General features: G+C 33.3%; 1 pseudogene; it reads right to left on the bottom strand.

The window, feature by feature from the left end:
• Positions 1-1,412: 1,412 nt before the first annotated feature.
• LOC145294439 (U2 spliceosomal RNA) lies at positions 1,413-1,579 on the bottom strand (annotated as a pseudogene).
• Positions 1,580-15,124: the final 13,545 nt, after the last annotated feature.

The raw sequence follows: 15,124 nt of genomic DNA, 5'->3' as shown, positions 1-15,124 counted from the left end.
AAAGGTAAAATCGTTGAACTTTGACCTCTTAACAGCCAAATTTCTGGCTGAAAATGGATTACAAAGATTTTACCAAATCTCAGTACCCTGTATATCAAATTTCGAGTCTGTAGACTAAAAATTGACAGAGTTATCGCGTAGGAAAATGTACACAGGCACACACAGAGACACGTTCGCTTATATATATATATATATATATATATATATATATATATATATATATATATATATATATATGTATATATACTAGCAGTTCCGCCCGGCGTTGCTCGGGCCCTATATACCGTTCATAAGGTTATATATATATATATATATATATATATATATTAAAAAAGTTTGAATATGTAAAGTAATGCCTTTCTGTATAATAGTCTTCCTTAACTACCATAGAGAAAAGACAGACAGACATTTTTACTTTTCTAGATAGATAGATAGATTGGATGCAATATATAGTAATGATTTAAAAAGTATATAAAAAAATCTCATGCTCTATCACCGAGAATCGAGACCAAAACGTCCAGCTCCGGATTTATTTTTCCTCTACGGTCAATGGCTGGGCTATGAAAACATGTTTACTGCAAGGCTAAAAATTAAAACATGAACCAATAGCTACTACGTTATGCATTCGTAATGCCTGCGTTCGACCGTCACCTGCCAAATTTCAATTTTTTTTTTAATTTTCACAATTCTGCCCAGATTTTTCCGGGTTAAGCCCAAATATAAAGTTTCATGTCTGTAGACCAAAAAGTCTAGGAGGAGTTTGGTAGGCAAACTTTGTTAAACAAAAATATATACGTATACATGAATATATATGGAAACAATTTTGTATTTACTATAAACTTTTTACGCAAATATTATGCACGTATAAATCATGTAGAATATCTGCATGAATATAATTACACGTAATAGTAAACTAAAGATGATTATCCCATTTGAAAACTGAAGAAAATAATAGGGAATTAATTAAAATGGATGTTTAGAAGAATATGCAAATAAGCTAAATCTTTTGCTAGTGAATGCAGTTCCACAACCCATATATAAGAAAATTGTATTTTCTTTTTAAATAAATAGAAAAGATGGTTTTTAACATGAATATCAATACACACAGAGGAAAAACGAATATATATATATATATATATATATATATATATATATATATATATATATATATATATATATATACAATGCCTCCCCACGGGACAGAGTTAGACACCAGGGTCGTTTTTTAACGCGGAGAAAAGGTACAAAAATAAAAATTGTCTCAGTCGTGAAGGATTTCTCCTCCACTGAAAGAGAACGAGAAATGGAAGTGCTGCATCTGAAGAACAGATGGTATTTATTTGCTCCCCCACCGAGCAAATTAGGCACAAGGCCGATTTTTAATGTGAGGAGTGAAGGGAGGGGAAAGGGGAAAAGGGGACCAGCTCCCGAGAGGTGGGAAATGGGAGCTGGTTAAAGGTCAGACATGTGGGGCTGCCCCCACATCTGGTCTTTGCTAGTCATAGCTAGTCATAGCTTGCAGTATCTGCCGGAACAGATATTACACTTTGATCTTGGCCAAAAGGCCGAGAACAGTGTTATTGTTTTAAAATATAATTATTCAATTTATTGGTTATTGTTTTTCAGAGGTGAAGTGACATATAGGTTTCACGATGTTAATACAAGAGTGATCAATACCGAAGTAGAGCAGAGTATACTCTTTATTTATTTTTTTTTTACATAAGCAGCTATATGTAGTTACACAGTCATGAGCATGTTGCAACGAAAATATCAGGTTTTCCTCATCACAGGGAGTTAATATCAGTAGGTTCCGTCAAATTTTGTGAAAAACAAGATTTGGTTCTATGTAAATAAGACTCAATAGGGGTGTGGATTGTAGTCTGTGTTTAGATATAGAAATGAATGGGAAAGGATTGGGGTTAAAGATCGAGATAGAGGTAATGGAAGACTAGAAAAAAGGTATTTGTATGTGTGTATGATGGCCACTCTAAATGCTAAACATACTAATGTGTATAGGTTCAAACAGTAGGGGATATGGATTTTACATATCTATGCTAAAAGAGGTTTCAGATTAAATTGGGGTTATTCAGTTATAAAAATGCTTTTAATTTGACTAGAATTTTTATGTGGTCAGAAAATGTACAACGTATTGTTGCCCTCTTGTATATCCCCACCCCACCACTATCATCCTTACACACATCAGTGAAGAGGTTAAGAAATAAGGAAGAAAAGGAAAAGAGGCAAGGAAAAAAAGAAAATAAGGAAAAAAGAAAGAAAGAAAGAAGGGAAAGAGGAAAAATGTAAAAAGAAAAACCATAGTTTATTGGTGGTGATTCTGAGGCAAGTCTCCCTCCTTTCCTTTCGTCCCCTATCTCCATCCACTCCTACTCACCCTTACTCCCATCTTAATTTACTAAGCGAAGCTTTGAAAGTTGTATAATAACAACAGCAACAACAACAACAACAACAACAACAACAATAATAATAATAATAATAATAATAATAACAATAATAATAATAATAATAATAATAATAAAATCTCAAAATGTATATAATAAATTTATCTCCATGCTTAGATATAATTCTCTGCTCTTATTGTGATAATGATGATTCAAAATAAGATGGTAAGGGGGGATAAACATGTTTCTCACTGTGATATTTTTGATAATTGATAATGATAATTTTTACAAATAATGATAATGATTAATAATGTTAACAATAGTGGGAAGAAAGTGTTTAAAATAAAATAAAAAAATCAAAATGCTAAGAATAATGGATTTCAAAAAATAGAAGATAAAGTGCAAACGGCAAAGGATAAAATAAGTCAAGATATAAAATAAGTCTAGATAATTGATCTGAAGGTAGAAAGAAAGAAAGAAAGAAAGAGGTCGGGGCAAGATGAAGAATGAACAAAAACAAATTAGCACATAGGTTCTCCAGTCAGGCACACACACACACACACACACACACACACACACACACACACACACACACACACACACACACACACACACATGCTTATGCTTTCTTTTTCTTTTTTTCTTTTTCGTCTTTCTTTTCTTTTCCTTTATATTCCTCCTTTTTATCCTGCTAAGTCAAGAGTTCTCTTTCCCCCTATCGCTTTCCGTTGTTTTGAGTCTAAAATGTCACTTAATCTACCACTTCTCCCGTTTAAATTGAGCATTTTAACATTTTATTTTTATAAATAAAAAAAAAATATTTCATTTCTTCCATTCGAGAACCAGATGCCTTTATTGGCACGTATGCTTTGTTACGTCGCTTGACGAGGACGTTTGGTTCTTGCCAACTAATTGTCCGAAACATTAGCATGTTCAGTGTAGCGACTATGTATTATTTGTCTATATAAATAAAAATATTATTATATTTTGCTCTTTTTTATTGAACACTCTTAATATCCTCGCTTTAATCAATGCTTTCCCCCTTGAATACATTTAACTTAGTAGTAGTAGTAGTAGTAGTAGTATATATATATATATATATATATATATATATATATATATATATATATATATATATATATGCGCACATATATGTTTTTATTCATTTGGAGTAGATTCAAATAAAAATATTTCAGAGTTAGTCTTTAAGTTTATGTTGTATAACGGTGCGTATATTTTACTATTTAAATTTATAATGTACTTGGTTGTGAGAGGTTGAAACTAGTCAGAGTTTAGAGTTGGCGATTTAAAAGTTATGGTTAAGAGTTTTTTTTAATATAGTAGAGAAAACTATTGATTTGAATTAGAAGAAAAAGTTAAAATTAAATTTTAAGTTTAGGCTGATTATTAATTCTGATTTATTTGTTTAGGATAAATCGTATTGAAGGTGATTAGATTTCTATAGTATAAGAGTTGAGGCAAGGACATCAACAAAATACATGTAATCTTAACCTTGTCGAATATTTCTATTAAGAGTAAACATCATCAAAAAGTTTAAGGGAGACTTGAAATGGGATATAACATACATATATATGGCAAGTGTTAAAATTTCAGTGAGTAAATTGAGGGAAATAGATAAATATTTGGAGTATGTAGAGAAATTTCTTGGAAGTAATGAGTATAGTCAAATAGAATGATTTTCTGGAGTGGTGCTGACAAAGATGGCATAGTAATGAAATTAGCTAATATTTAATTTTGTGGAGATTTAAGTGAAAAGATGTATTTTTGTGGGATCTTAGTATATGTAGTCGAAGAGGCGTAGTTGATAGGGACCTAAGGGGGAGGAGTATGTAAGTGATAAACAAGGTCACTTTTATAATATATATATATATATATATATATATATATATATATATATATATATATATATATATATATGTGTGTGTGTGTGTGTGTGTGTGTGTGTGTGTATATGTATATGTATATGTGTGTGTGTACATATATATATATATACACACACATATGCAGTGTTTTATTTAATTTACGTAAACAAAATTACAATAAAATTACCATAAGTCGCAACAATAAATCTATTGTTTTAGTCTTAAAATACTTCGTCAGGCGTGTAGTGACTTATAGAAGTTTTGTTTACCTAAATGTAATAAAATAATATCTTGCTCTTTTAATTGAGCACTATCAATAACCTCGTTGAATTTCAATGTTTTTTTTTTTTTACTTTTGGATATTTTAAACCTGGAATATCTCTATCGCTATTCTTATATCTACTATTATATAAAAGTCACTTTGTGTGAGCGCGTGTGTGTATGTGTGAGTTCCTTCCTTATAGGTCCCGAAACGGCCGAGCCTATCTTTTGTAAATTGCACACAAAGCTAATTTATACGTCTGGCAGTGTTCTTAGATATGTCGCGTACAGAATTTCATACGATAAGTATTGAATATCGAAAAAATTCGATCTTAAAATAGATTTTCTCTCTTATAGATAAAAAAATACTTTTTATAGGGGAATATTTTCCGTTACACCTGCCAAGGGAGATAATAAAATTTCAGCAAATCATTTCTTCTTAAAAAAAAACTAAAACTAACAGATTTATTATAATCTGAAGACAAAACTTAGTGGTAGAGCATACAACTACAGATCGAATGATCTCCTGTTCAAGCCCGGGCGTACATAACCATTTTATTTTAAGTTTTTCTTATTAACGAGTTAAATTTACGAATGAAAGAAGAGGTACCATTTAAAATTGCCGCAAATTATTACTCTGTTTGCATATTTAAAAACTAAACATCAATCAGAAGGGACTTTTTCATATCAGCTGACGTAATATTATAAACACACACAGACGGAATTTGACGAATGACATTATTATTATAATATTTTTATTTAAATATTTTTTGTCACCGGGAAAATTATTATTCGTAATATATAATAATCAATAGAGGATTAGAGGATTGATTCTATAATAATACATATGAAATCTGCATACATTAAATATGTTTAAGCATATTGTACGACCGGGTAACGCCGGGCGTCCAGTTAGTAACATAAATATATATAAAAGTGAAAGTGTCTGTCTGTGTGTCTGTCTGTCTCTCTACATTTCCCTACACAATAACTCTGTCAATTTTCAGTCTACAGACTTGAAATCTGATATACAGGGTACTGAGATTTGGGAAATCTTTGTAATCCGTTTTCAGCCAGAAATTTCGCTGTTAAGAGATCAAAGTTAAACGATTTTACCTTTGAAAACTCTACCAAGCTACTCCGCTAATTTTTGCTTTAAACACTAGAAATTACTCAGACAATTTCTGGTCTAAACATTTGAAATTTTACTTAAAGGGTATTCAGAGATAGGGCAAGCTTTTAAATCGGTTTGGAGCGAAAATTTGAGTTACCAATATATAAATGTATGGATGTATGTATGTTTGCATGTCTGCCTAAAACTGTCGACAGAGGCAGCGGATTTTTACAAGATACATATCGTTTTGAAGTTTGACCTTTCAGACGACAAATAACGAAAAATTGGCTAAAACATTAATATCTTTACTTTCAACTGGGCACTTTTCTACAGGAGGGGGGTCGTTTTTTTTTCGCCGATATTTTCGAAAGTCATCCTCTTCTTTTGATTGTCTAGCCTTAATTAAAACCTACGTCATTTCCGGTGTGGCGGTGGTCGTAACAGAAAAGACGTCAGGTTTTTCCCCGTTCTTTTCTTCCTTCGCGGTACGGGTTCGAGCCTGCCTTTCTACTATCACTTTTTATTTTTTGCTCAACATACACCTCTAAACACCCACACAACGCCGGGCACCCATGCCAGTATATATATATATATATATATATATATATATATATATATATATATATATATATATATATATATATGCCAAAATGGCACCGACATATGCCACCCTTACACTCGCTTTCCTAGAAGAGACCCTTTATGAAAGGATTGAGCAAAAGTACGGGCACAATATAAAAACACTCTTCATAAAATCTTGGAAAAGATACCTAGACGACTGCTTTATCCTCTGGAGAACCTCATGGGGGGATATCAAAGAACTCCACACTTTACTACAAAATCTACACCCAAAAATAAACTTCACACTAGAACAAAGCCCCACAGAACTACCTTTCCTAGACATCCTAGTAACAATAAAAAATAACAACATAATCACAGACATCTACCACAAACCCACAGACACTCAACAATACCTCCACTTCAAAAGCCACCATCCTAAAAACTGTCTAAAATCAATACCCTACTCCCTAGCACGTAGAGTCTGCACCATAGTAACAGACAGACACCTCCGTTCAACTAGACTGAATGAACTACAAATAACACTGCGGAAAAGAGGATACCCACTACCACTAATACAGAAAGGTATTGAACTGGCTGAAAAAATTCCAATAGACCAACTAAGAACCCCAAAAGAACACAACAAAGAACAAATTCTAGCATACGTCTCTACACACAACACAAACAACCCATAACTATTCACACAGATAACAAAAAAACCTTATCCTCCTCAATCAGAACGACAAACTAAACAACATACTTAAAACAACAAAAATAATAAAAAGCAAACGCCAACCCAAAAACTTAAAACACATCCTAACTTCCTCAAAACTCGTCCCACATACTACAAAAGGAGTTACAAAATGCAACAAACCGCGATGTGGAGTATGTGACATAATAATAGAAGGTAACACATACACATTCAAAAACCCAGCACAAACATTCAAAATAAAAAAGGATCTAAATTGCACCTCCAGAAATATAGTATATGCACTAAGATGCACAACATGCAACAAATCCTACATAGGCGCCACCAAAAATTTCAGCAATAGAGTGGCCTTATATAAGAGCAACATCAAAATTGCAGATAACAGACACCTCTATGTTTCAAAACACGTACACACATGCAGTGGAAACAGCTTCAAAATAATGCCAATCTTCCAAACAGACAATTATTTTTATTTACTTACACAGGAAAAAAACTTCATCACCAAATTCACTCCTGAACTGAACAGAACCTAACACCATCACAAAAAAAACATGAAATGCAAGGTACACTCGCATGCACACCCATACACATACACATACACACCCACACATAAATCAGAACCGACACATTAAAACACACACACGTGCGCGCATACAACCACACACAGACATAACACCCCTATCTCTAATACAACACACTGAACAATACAAACCCTACTTAACCTCGAAACCAACAACACTAGGAGACACCTAGAACCATAGTATAATATCTGTTCCAACACCTCGCTCCCTCCTCAGTCAGGGGAGGAGAACCAACTCATGATTGAAACGACTATCTTCCCTTCTATCATCCCCCTCCCATACCTACACCCCCCAATGCCCCCCCCCTCTGGGGAACAGAATCTTCCCCACACTAGGAACCGATCCTGGGTCTGGCCATACCCACATGGGGAGACAAATAAATAGAAACATTAAAAAATCCCCTATTTTAAATACACCCCTCTTTCTAAACAAACATAATATGAGACTAAAACGAAAAATCACAATACTAAAATCCAAGAATCCAAAAACTAAATATCAAAATAGAATGAAAGCACCCCTACCTTTACTTCAGAAGAGCCAGTCCCCAGTCCCCACACATACATATTAGTAACGACCTCGGACCACAGCCGCCTTCCTAAGAAAGCAAATAACCCCAAAATACTATAAAACAATATACACATTCCCAAACCAATAAAAGCAAACACACACACGCACACACACGCGCACACACACACACACATAAACACACACGCGCACACACACACACACACACATACACATACACACACCCTACCCCACCCTAAAGGAAAAGAAAAACACATTATCAGAAAGAGATAGCGACTGACTACAGCGAGGTCGAAATCTCCCTGGACAAACCAAATAAAAAAGCAATAAAAAAGCAATAAAAATTCATCATACCAATGTATAATAAACACTTACAAGCCTCCACCCCTTGGAAAAACTTCAAACTAACTACGAAAATCGCTATTTTTACACATTTGAAAATAATTTCTGACGAGGACGTATCAGACCGTCTGAAACGTACGTAAACGATTTCAATGACTTAAAAACATTATTACAATGATCCAAATATAATTCTCAATGAAAAACCAAGACACGGAATAATAAAATAATGTTAAAAAATACACATTGCTGGTGACTACTCCCTTATTTAAATATACATCTTTCTTTCGTTGGAATTTATTAACCCATTTTATATATATATATATATATATTGTCTAAATTGAATGCATATGTAATTTCATGTAGGAGACCATTCCAAAAGAAAAGAAAGATCAGTCACCAGTATTGTTTCTCAATCTGTCAAATGATTTCCTTTTTCCTTCTTTCTGTCGCTGACCTTTTCATCATTAGACAATCAGTCATTGTCCGCAAAAAAGTTTCTTTTGAGAATATTTCATTTTGATTTCCAACTCAGAAAATTAGGAAAAAAAAAAAAAAAAAAAATTCGTGCGTTTTTTTGTTGTTGTTTTTTTTTAGCCTTTCTCTCAAGATGAAATGAATGCGCTTTGCTGAAATGAATATGGAGGGAGAATTAAAATGGCGGAATTGGTAATGAACCGAAAAAAGAAAAAAAAGTTCATTTTAACGATCTCGATTGATTTCTAATGTTAGCAATTATATTTCACCGAAACATATGAAGAACTATCTGGATTTGAGCGCTTGCTATCACTTCGCAATTCTGTAACATGGTACACATTTACACATGGGACCCACACATTGTATGCAGTTCACGTCACAGAGGAGACCGAGACAAAGAATAACTCGAACTCATTTTTTCGTAAGAGCGACATTTATTTCCTCATTTTCCAGCCACGCGTGAGTTCTTGTTACGGCAGTGACGTCACCCACGTCTTTAACTTGATCGTTCCTCTAACGTGTTCTCTCTGTCTCTGTTTCTGCTTCTCTCTATTTCCTTTTTATAGTATTGTTCCTTTCGCATTTCCTATGGATTTCGCATGTATTTGCATACGTGCGTTCGCGCTCTGTTACAATTCAGTTCAAAGCTAAACAGTAAGAAAAATATCTAATCGATAAGAAAAAGAAGACAAAAGTTTCTTTCTTTCTCTTTCTCCAACTTCTTTCTGTATAACTCTTTGTTTTTTTTAAACCTTTTTTTTTCGTTCCCTTAACTTCGACCTCTTCTTCTTTAAACCGTGTCACACACACGTATCGTCTAAATTATATTTCTATTAACTTGTCTCTCTGTCTGTCCGTTTCACATCATATTCTCGGAAACTACTGAGCTGATCTGACTGAAATTTTGTGTGGATCTTTTTTATGATAAGGTGCAGCGAATTAAGTATTATGGTATCTGTTTGATGCAAAGTTAGTGATGTATAGAGATTAATAAGTGTTAGTCACCATAATACCACATTTACTCTAGAAGTTTTCTAGGAAACTACTAAACCGATTTGACTAATATTTTGTATGAACCTCTGTCAAGATGAGGTGTAGCAAACTGAGTATTATTGTTCCGTTCGATATGCTGTCAAGGAATAATAAGGACTAGTATTTCATGGAAAAATGAAGATAAATTCAACCATATTCAACCATCAATTTGCCATAAATCACTAGTTCTGTCAACATACTATAGCTTTTTCTCGTTTCTAACAGGCTAAAAAGTTAACGAAACACGAAATATACGAACTACACTTTACTGAATAAACCGAAAAAGATGTCGTTTGAAAAAAAAAAAAAAAAAAAAAAAACAGAAAAAAAAAATTGTAGAAAATATCCAAAGTGTTTGGCGAACGGTTTGTTTTATACCAGATGTAAACGTTTGAACACAATTAAGGAACACGGTGAAGATTTCGTAAAATACACCTGAAAATAAATGTCCAGTGTGAACGGTGCAAACTTAGAGATCTGAAGGAAGACATGTTTAAGTGTTTACTATTTGTACAGTGGAACCCCGGGATACAGCATTAAAAATTAGTAACAAAATACAGTATAGTATATAATACACATATATATAATCAAATAAAATTATAAATAACACCTTAAGGGGGGGGCAATACCGTAGCCAGGAGTCGTAAGAACATCATATTCCACATCGTAACCTGAAAAATAAAAACGTATCCTAGGGACACCGTATCCCGGGGTTCTATTTACAGGATTTGACATCGAATAAAGAAAATGATTCCATCGAAGATATTGACAATGTTAGAACAAGATACGGAGATAGCATTACAGAAATATCGGAAGAATGCCAGAAACTAATTAATATCAGACAGGATAACATTTATTGAAGAAAAAAAATGTTGCTCGAATTAATAAGATCAAGTGTTACGATAAAGAAAGGAAAACGAACCTCATAAAAGAAAGGGAAATATGAAATAATTCATTGCAAATCATATGGAAGTTCGAATCATACAACGAGTAGATGTTATTTTAGGAACAAGATTTGTTTTGAATGTGCTCAGATGAGGAAAAAGGGTTCAATGTTTAGAAAGTGGAATTTTCGGAAGCCTAAAAATGACAAATGCAGTTTTATCGAAAGGTACGAAAAATAAAGGGAAAAAGAAAATATACACATGAAAGTTAATGGCCAAACTATTACTTGTTTGCTGGATACAGGGAATGACATTTCTATAATTGATGAAATTATCTGGAAAAAAGATAGGCAAAACTAAATCACGAAATAAAAAAAAAAAATAAATAAAAAAAAATTTGCACGGGGTATTTCGGAAAACAAACAAAAATTCAAAGGAGAATTCGTTGCTAAACTAACACTCGACGACAAAATGCATGAAACGAAGATTTATATCATGGAAACATTCAAATTAGTTCGGCATTAATTTAATCATTTTATTTAATTTATGGGATAAGCCGATAAACGCGTTTTATAGGAGATTCAATGCGTCTAGAATGGGAAATCAAAACAGACTGATTTTTTTTTAATTCCTTAAAAAGTGAATTTAATAAAGTTTTTGCTGACGAACTTGGTTGTTGCACGAAGACTGAAGTGAAATTCGAACTGAAAGACAACGTTAAACAAGTATTTAAATAAGAAAAAAAAAACTTCCATTTTCATTGTTAGAAACGAAAGACAAAATTTTACAGAGATTAAAAGGAAATGGAGTAATTAGTAAAGTAGACCACTCTGAATGGGCATCACCTACAATTTATGTACAAAAAACAAACAAACCAAAAAACACAATCAGATAATTCGCGGACTACTCAATCGGCTGAATGAATGTCTAAGGGATCATTCATATCCTCTTCCCACACCGGAGGAGATATTTTCAAAATTGAATGGAGGCAAAGTCTTCTCGGAAATTGATTTGCCAGAAGCGTATCTACAAGTCAAAGTAGAAGAACATACAAAGTATTTAACCATAAACACACATGGAGGGTTATATAGATGTAAAAGGTTGTCTTCCGGTTTGAAAGTACCCCCAAGCCTGTTTCAACAAATTATGGATGCGATGTTGTCTGGTCTTGAATACGCAATGGCATACTTAGACGACATATTAATAAAGAGTGAAAATTTTGAAAAACACAAAAATCACACCCAAGAATTTTTTTTTTTTTTTTTTTTAAAGAATTGAGAAATACGGATTTACGGCTGAACTTGCAAAGTATGAATTTTGTATGAACAAAATAGAATATTTGGGTAAGATCAAGAAGGAAGAAGACCGATCACGAAAAGAGCGGAAGCTATAAAAAATATGCCTTTTCCGTTACCATGACTAAACTACAATCATTTCTTGGATAAGCAAACTACTACAATTTATATATACCTAACGTGCACAAATTGAGAGTGCTATTGAATAAATTATTAAATAAAAATAAGAAATGGTACTGTTAGAGAGAATGCGATAATGAGTTTAATAAAATAAAGAAGTGCTTTTTATCGGATCTAGCTTTAGCAAACTACGATCCGAAAAAGGAACTAATTGTACCTATTTACTATGCCTCCCCACGGGACAGAGTTAGACACCAGGGTCGTTTTTTAACGTGGAGAAAAGGTACAAAAATAAAAATTGTCTCAGTCGTGAAGGATTTCTCCTCCACCGAAAAAGAACAAGAAAATGAAGTGCAGCATCTGAAGAACAGATAGCTGAAGACGCAAGTGATTATGGCATAGGGGCCGTGCTCCTAAACACATTTAAGGATAAAGTAACAGAACCTAAAGCTCATGCTTCAAGAGTTTTACTACTTGCGGAGAAAAACTATAGCCAAATTGAGAAGGAGGAATTCGCAATTATGTATGCTGTAAAAAGATTCATAGATTTATTCGTGGGAGAACATTCATTCTACAAAGCAATCATGAACCTTGTTGTCGATTTTTGGATCGAAAAATGTGTTCATACCCATTTCGCAAATATGTTACGAAGATAGAGCGTGATTTTATTTAATTACAACTTCAAAATACAATATGTCTTCCAAAACAAACTGCAAACGCGGATGGTCTTTGGAAAGTAATCCCGGAAAACACTAAACTATTGGAAGAAATCATGATTGCAGCATTGGAACAAGAACAAGAATTAAAGCAAGTATAAATTAACACCACTAACACCAGTAGCTAAAACGGACGGATACATAACCAATATGATCAAACAAATGAAAAAGGAGCGAGAAGAAAAAAATACCTAAGAGTTTCGCCATTTTCAATTTGTGCCGAGACGTTAATGTGTTGCGCAAAGATTAGTAATACTATGTGTTCTGCGAAAAAAAGTTTTGAAAGAATTTTGTGTTATCAAGGTATATCTAGACTGAAACCACTAATGAGAAGTTTTAAGTATTGGCCGAAAATGGGTCAGAATATTGAAGATTTTGTGAGACATTGTAAATAGTGTCAACTTTCAGCCAAATTATTACCAGTAAGAACTCAGTTCTGACCAAAGACGAATATCCCGTTGTCATGCATTCATATAGACTACGTAGTACCATTCAATAGATATTATTATTTAGAAATCGTAAATAGCCAGACATTTTAAAATACAAACACCTAACAACTGCATATACAATAAGAGCGCTTAGTGTTTAGTCAACTGAGAGTACCCAATAATTAATAAGTGACAATGGTACGATGTTCACCGGAAATTAATTTAAAGTTTATTGTGATTCGTTAGCAATCGAACACATAACAACACCGACGTACAACCCTCGATCTAATGGTTAGGTAGAGAGGTTTATCGATACATTTAAACGAGCATTAAAAAAGCCAACGGGTTCGACACCGAAGAGAAAAATATTCAAATTTTCCGATGATTTACAGAATAATGTCAAATCTAAATATAAAGGGGAATTTATCGCCTGTCGAGAGCATAATTGCAAGGAAAATACGTTCAATATTCGACATGTTGCTGTCAAACAGAAAGAAGAACTATACGACAACAAAGATGAACAAAAAATCATTTAAATTAGGAACTATTGAGATGAAAAATGATTTTAGGATGATGGTATTATAACTAGAAGAATTGGGAGAGTTATCTATATAATTCAAGGGGCAAGTTTGTTTGTAAGAAACATATTAATCAATTGAGATTCCGATACATAGAAACCGTCCAAACAGAGAAAAAATACCAATGGAGGTACTGTATGACTCTTTTAAAATAAAACCACCCATTAAGAATAGAGGAAAAAATTAAACAAAAAAGTACGTATTCTTCTAAATGTGAAAGTACACAGACTGAAAGGGGGGATACAGAAATAGAAAAAGAAAGAGGACTAAACTACTGCATCTTAATCCCAAAATACAGGAATATTGAAAGCAAAATTCGGTGAAGAATTTAGCTCGGAGGAAAGTCATATAGTGGAATGGATTACTCAGTCTACAAGATAAATAAATAAATAAATAAATAAAATAAAATAAATAAATAAAATCAAACGCTAGAAAGCGGTAATAGACAACATTCAACCGCTCCACGACGAAAGTGAGAGATTTACAGAGAGAGAGAGAGAGAGAGAGAGAGAGAGAGAGAGAGAGAGAGAGAGAGAGAGAGAGAGAGAGGGAGAGAGACTTAGAGAGATCTAAAGAGAGAGAGAGAGAGAGAGAGAGGGAGAGAGAGAGAGAAAGATAGAAAGATAGATAGATAGAGAGAGAGAGAGAGAGAGAGAGAGAGAGAGAGAGAGAGATTTTATGTCGCCATACAATTTCAAACAATGTTATAGCTCTATTCCCAATATTTCGTATTTAAGCTCAAGTCATTGTAATTTCACATACCCATCTTAGCAGCAGTCAAATAGCGTAATGGCTAGAAGCCCCGACTGTCGCCTAGATGGTTGAGTTTCAATCCTGTAGTTACTAGTCTAGCCTCACTGAGGAGTTGTGATACAGCGAAACAGTCTATATGCGGATGACTACATAAAGAAATCTTAACTTATATTGTGAAATCGAAAACGATGATCATCAGCTGGTTACCATGTAGCTGTTTCGGAGCTTTAAAACTAGGACATGACTTTCCAATAGAAAATGCCACTTTCCCAATAACAAAATATAGACAGAATATACGTAGTACTTTACTAATATATAAATCAAATAATGCTATAATCTATAAATATAAAAGCGAAAATGTATGTATGTATGTATGTATGTATGTATGTATGTATGTGTGTGTGTTCGCTTTTTCTGTATGTCTACAAAAGACTTTTTTCAGAGAAGCGGTCGGTCGGTTCACAAATTTTAA

Source organism: Euprymna scolopes, chromosome 15 (genome assembly GCF_053919585.1).
Source record: "Euprymna scolopes isolate OS-2025 chromosome 15, ASM5391958v1, whole genome shotgun sequence".
NCBI lineage: Eukaryota > Metazoa > Mollusca > Cephalopoda > Sepiida > Sepiolidae > Euprymna > Euprymna scolopes.
Note: the sequence above shows the minus strand (reverse complement) of the source record. Positions and strands in the feature narration are given on the sequence as shown.